Raw genomic sequence first — 6,446 nt, 5'->3', positions numbered from 1 at the left:
ACAGGGACAGGGTGGCCTTCTGACAAGGCAATGCAAACAGAAGGCCGTGTGTCACTCTTAGCAGCTGGGTGACCTCATTTCATAGCTCCCAGCTTCACTTCAGAGAGTGGCCTTAGGGTTTTGATGATCCCCAAGGGCCTCTGAAGCTTCAAGGTGGCATGCTCTGACAACCCTGGACACCAGAAAATAAGATTATGTCCTTGGCATCCAGACATTTCCTCAGAAAGTCCTCTCCCTCTGCACAGACCCATGAATCAGACGGAGTCGTCGCTCGCTTGCTCGCTGCCTCTGCTGGGTGACTGATGAGACTCTGGAACACTCCTGGCCCCTGGGAAACTGGTCTGCTGAGATCTGACCAGAGCCGGACCATCCTGATCCAGTCATGGCAGAGCCAGAGAGCCTCAGGTAGGGCCAGGGTCTATACAATGAGTGTAAACCCTGTCAGGGGACAGTTCCTGGCAGAGGCTGCACGTGAGTGAGCAGAGCATCCAAGGTGCTTGCTGGTGGCAGCAGCTTAGCTGAAATGGGTTCTGAAGTGACCCTTCCATGTCCTTGTCGTTGGATGAGCGGCTGCTAATTTGGTAGGTCGGATTGCAGAATGCTGACAATCACATTTTAAAAATTAAATTTATTTTAAAATCATTTGTTTGTTTATTTATTTATTTATTTATTTATTTATTTGTGTGTGTGTGTGTTTGCGCATGCATCCATGGGTGTGTCATGGCTCCCATGGAATCAGATGACAGTGTTGGTTTTTTCCTTCTACCATGTAGATTCTAGGGTAGGAACTGAGGTCCTCTGGTTTGCTGACAGGTGTTTTTATCTACGGGGCTAATTTGCTGGCCTAATTTAAGTTTTTATAAATGTGTGCACATTGTCTCTGTGTGCACAGGTATACCCACTTGCATGTGTATGTGGAGGGAGAACCTTGGGTTACTCTCCTGATACCATCTACCTAAGACAGACTTTGAGATGGAGCCTCTTGGTGGCGTGATTAATCTGTGCTGGCTGCCCGGGGAGCCCCACAAATCTGCATGTCTCAGAACCAACAGTACTGGGTCTACATCTCACCTGCCGCCTTCTTCTTTCTTCTTCTTCTCCTCCTCCTCCTCCTTGTCCTCCTCCTCCTCCTCCTGTTGCTTCTCCTCCTCCTCCTCCTATTCTTCATCCTTCTCCTCCTATTCCTCCTCCTTCTCTTCCTCCTCCTCCTCCTCTTCCTTCTCCTAAAAGTAGGTTCTTGGGACTGAAGTCAGGAACTTAAATTTGTAAGCCTCTTACTGCCTGAGTCATCTCTCCAGCCCCAAAGGCTTCCTTCATAGAAGTTCCTTCACTCCTTTGCCTCTTATTGACCCCTGCACTTGTGTATTAGTGTACTCAGAGCCCACAGGCATCCCCTTGGCCCACTGGAGGCTTCTAAAGGAGCATGCCACCATGCACGGAATGGCTTCCTGCTTCTCCCTGCTTCTTCTCCCAGTGTCTGGGAGCATAAGCATTACTTGTCCTGGATGATCCGTACCTGTGAGGGGGCAGAGTGGAGAAACTGACAAGGCGTTGACTTTCTAAAGCAATGGCATGTGGGGGCACTGCCTTCCAACTCCCAGTCCTCTGCTCTACAGGGTGTCTGGGTGTCCCCTAGGCTCCCATATGACATCAGAGAGGATCCCAAGCTGCATCTCACAGAGAGCAAACATAGAAAGAAATCTGTCCCCTGTTCATTCCAAGGGTGACAGTGAGCTGGGGGTAAAGAGCCTTGCCCTTTAAAGGCATGCTGGGATGGGCCATGAGCTCTCTGGATAAAATAATAGGGAATGAGAATTCCGAATCTTGGTGGAGCCCAGATTCTAGCTCTCCACGAACAGCCACAGAATCCAAAAGACCAGAGAAGGGCAACTTTGAGCTCATTTTGTGCAGTCTAGACCTTTCTCTTACACGTGGGGAAAACAAGATCTAAGGGGGAGAAGGCTGAGCTGATGACCTATAGGTATGCTGAAGTGTTTTAAGTAAGTGCGCAAACCAGGAGCCCACGAGAGCTCAACAAGGCTCAGGGTGGCGAACTGAGGCACACCTGTTTGATTGATGGGATGCAAGAACACAGGGTGGAGCATGTTTGTAAGGTCTGACATGAATTGTGAGGCAAAAGTTAATGAGTCAATCAGTGATGTCTCTCTTGGCACAAGCTGGAGACATTTTTTTTTTTTAAATACTGTAGGGAGTTGAACCTAAGGCTCTACATGACTAGGCAAGCGGTTTACCACCGAGTCTTATTCCTAATCCTAGGGCATACTGGTCATCCGCCCTCAAGGTAAAGAAATAGATTAGAAGGCCAGGGCTAGGGCTGAGGCAGTGTTGGAAACTCTGGGAGTTAGAGCCCACAGGCCAGAACTGGGAGGGATGGTGAGGCAGCCACCAGGAGCAAGGCAGTGCTGGACTAGCCTTAACTAGTCTGCTCTGCAGGCTACACAGCCACCCTGACCACAGCCGGCCTTTGCTCTAACCTGGGGCCTCAGCATCCTTTTGTATTTCTTTGGACTCTTACTAACCTACGAAGGCACTGCACTTTACCCAGCAATTATCTACTAAAGTCCTGGATCTCATTCACTTTCCCTCCACTCTTAAACCAGATTGATCCTGCTTGAGCCCCAGGGTTCTCATATGCAAAATAAGGATGCTACTCAACCAGAAGCTCTCAGAGAAAGAGCAGCTCTGCAGGTGGGTAGCAGTGGAGTGCAATAGGTGTCTCTGATCAGATCTCTCTCTCTCTCTCTCTCTCTTTCTCTCTCTCTCTTTCTCTTCCCCCCTCCATACCTCCATATTTAAAAACACCTTTATAAACTGAAGGACTCATTTTACATAAGAGTTCATTGTTTAAACTTTTCCATTGTACATGGTTACTGTGTTACATAAAGAAATTTCCATATAAGTTAAGTATATTTCCTCTCCCCTCCCCCTTCTTACCATCCATCACTCCTCCTTGTTTCTTCTGATAGTTTTGCTTCAAATTTCATGTCACACGTGCATGTGAGAGAAAACATCGGAACTGCCTTTCTGACATGGACTTACTCTGCACAATATGACCATCTCCAGTTATATCCATTCTTCGGTCAATGTGTAAATTGGTTCTCTCTGAGGCTGAGAAAACTTCTGCATCCATGTCTGTCTTTGTTCCCTGACTTAGCTGCTGTGAGTTGTTGTGCAGTGATCACTGGTGCACAGGTGTCTCATGAGCTTAGAGACCTTAGAGAGCTTAGAGAGGTCTCCATATTGACTTCTGTAGTGGCTTCCGCGAGATGTGTGGGCACTGCCCTCTGCCCACGGCCTCCTCGGTACCCTCAGTACCTCCACAGTAGGTGGGGCTTACTCAGGAACACATCTCAAAGTGATGTGAGCGGTTTCTCAGACAGCAAACCCACCAAGCAGGGTAGATCAACAGTGCCCTCCACTTCCAAGCGCTATAATCCAGTATCAATTTCCTTTGTGAGTAGAGACATAAAACGAAGTGTATTCCATACTTGGCTAACTTTAGCTCTGCCTCACAGACCTGTTGAGGTGTCTGGTCTTTAATAATGGCCTTTAATCAGATCAAAACAGCACAGTAGGGCCTTTTTTAGTGGAGAGGTGTTAGAAGATAAATTAATAGGATTGAAAACAGTTAAAAGAACTTGTTCCTATGCCCAGACTAGATAACCCAGTGACTTTAATGGTGTGAACTGTGGTAACCCCAGTTGGGAAGGTTGGCTGAAGAATGGCACTGATGTAGGTCTCTCCCTCTCCCTTTCTCTGCTTCTGACCGGTTCCTCTCTTCCTCCTCCCATTGTCTTAGTTTTAGCATTGCTATTGCTGTGATGAAACAACCAAAAGCAAGCTCAGGAGGAAAGGCCTTATTTGGCTTGTGATTCCATATCACAGTTCATCATCAAGGAAGTCAGGACAGGCGCTCGCACAGGGCAGGATCCTGGAGGCAGGAGCTGATGCAGAGACCAGGGAGAGTGCTGCTCACTGGCTCGCTCCTCATGGCTTGTTCAGCCTGCTTCCTTATAGAACTTAGGACACCAACCCAGGCATGGCCCTACCCACAATGGGCTTGGCCCTTCCCCATCAATCACTAATTGAGAAAATGCCCTACAAGCTGGCCCACAGGCAGACCTTATCTTGGCATGTTCTCAGTTGAGATCTCCTCCCCTCTGACAACTCTAGCTGTATCAAGTTGGCATGAAAGTGTCTCCACTCCCTTTTCAACTTCTGTGGGCTGCTCCCCTCCCTTCTCCTTCCCTCCCCTCCCTTCCCCTCCCCTCCCTTCCCATCCCCTCCCCTCCTTTCCCATCCCCTCCCCTCCCCCTCCCCTCCCCTTTCTTCCCCTCCCTTCCCCTCCCCTCCCTTCCCCTCCCTTCCCCTCCCTTCCCCTTCTCTCCCCTCCCTTTCCCTCCCTTCCCCTTCCCTCCCCTCCCTTCCCCTCCCTTCCCTTCCCCTTCCCCTCCCTTCCCCTCCCCTCCCCTCCCTTCCCCTCCCTTTCCCTCCCCTCCCTTCCCCTCCCTTCCCCTCCCCTCCCCTCCCTTCCCTCCCCTCCCTTCCCCTCCCTTCCCTTCCCCTTCCCCTCCCTTCCCCTCCCCTCCCCTCCCTTCCCCTCCCTTCCCCTCCCCTCCCTTCCCCTCCCCTCCCCTCCCTTCCCCTCCCTTCCCCTCCCCTCCCCTCCCTTCCCCTCCCCTCCCCTCCCCTCCCTTCCCCTCCCCTTCCCTCCCCTCCCTTCCCCTCCCTTCCCCTCCCCTCCCCTCCCCTCCCCTCCCCTCCCTTCTCCTCCCCTCCCTTCCCCTCCCTTCCCCTCCCTTCCCCTCCCCTCCCCTCCCTTCCCCTCCCCTCCCCTCCCCTCCCCTCCCTTCCCCTCCCCTCTCATTGTCCCCAGCCTCCATGAGGACAGCTCCTGTGAAGGCAGTAACCTTCCTTCCATCAGAATCTGACTTGGCTTCTTAAGCTTGGAGAGAGCTACCTTTACAGTGTAGCACAGGCTCAGGGGCTCACGAGTCCATAACTGTGTCAAATGTGTGTGGAGGAGTTTCAGTGCCTGACCCAAGGCACCTCTTGTACTCGTGAGACACCCATCTCTAGGGAAGGTCAGCTTTTGTGGCTTTAGACACAGACTGTTTCATTGGATAGTTGTCATCTTCCTTTATTTACAAGAAATGGCATGTATTTAATTATTCAACCTTTTACAAATCAGATGCCGTCTCATTAGTTTTTTTTTTTTGTTGTTGTTGTTTTTTTGTTTTTTTGTTTTTGTTTTTTTGGATTTGGTTTTTTCAAGACAGGGTTTCTCTGTGTAGCCCTGGCTGTCCTGGAACTCACTCTGTAGACCAGGCTGGCCTTGAACTCAGAAATCCGCCTGCCTCTGCCTCCCAGAGTGCTGGGATTACAGGCCTGAGCCACCACCGCCTGGCTAGTTTTTAACAAATAAAAATCAGTTCTAGGCTCAGCATTGATATATGAGAGAGGAACATGTAAGGACATCACTACGATCATCCCAGACTTAACTCCATTTCCCAAACCTCTGTTCACAGCTGCTGAGATGTGGATCAACCCAGATGTCGTCCATCAGTGGCCGGAAAGAGACTGGTACAGATACACAGCAGAGCAGTATTTGGCCGCAAAGCAGGATAAAATCTGGTCATCTGCAGCCAAACGGAGGGGACTGGAGGACATTATGTTGTATCAAATAAGCCAGACATAGAAGACAATGACTGCATAGTCTGCCATATATAGAGAGCAACAATCTGGCATGATTAGTTAGGAGCTGGGAAAGATAGAAGGTAAAGATGGTAAATGGGAACCCAGACATGCTTGGGTAGAAAATGGAGGGGGATACTGTAGTTCAAAAATAACCTGTTACATACTTCGTGAAGATTTGAAAGACAGGAGCTTAAAGATTCCACACATGGAGAAGTGTTAGGGAGAGGGCAATGTTAGCTCATTCGATCAGCTCATGAAATAGCATGTGTTACAACAATATACTGTGTTCCATTATATGTGTAAGGATTGCATGGCCACAAAAAGTCGAATTAAATAAAACTATGGTTGAGATGGAGCTCAGCTGGTCCAATGCTTGCCCAGTCTGCACAGGGCCCTGTGTTTGAGGCCTCACCTTCATAAACCAGATGACCTGGTCTACCCTTGTCATTTGAACACTTGAGAGGTGTGAGTAGGAGGGTCAGAAGTTCAAGGGCATCCTCAATTATATCAGTGAGTTCTAGGTTAGCTTGGGATATAAGGGACTCCATCCCCCAAACCAAACTCAAACCCAAACAAACCTAAACAAAACAAAACAAAAATCTTTAAAAAAGATTTTTTTTAAAATTTTTACTTTATGTGTATATTGGTTGTGGGTTTGTGTTCCTGAGTGCAATGCCCATGGAGGCCAGAAGAGGGCATTAGATTCTCTGGAGTTGTCATTAAATATG

Source organism: Apodemus sylvaticus, chromosome 10 (assembly GCF_947179515.1).
Source record: "Apodemus sylvaticus chromosome 10, mApoSyl1.1, whole genome shotgun sequence".
NCBI classification, from domain to species: domain Eukaryota; kingdom Metazoa; phylum Chordata; class Mammalia; order Rodentia; family Muridae; genus Apodemus; species Apodemus sylvaticus.
Note: the sequence above shows the minus strand (reverse complement) of the source record.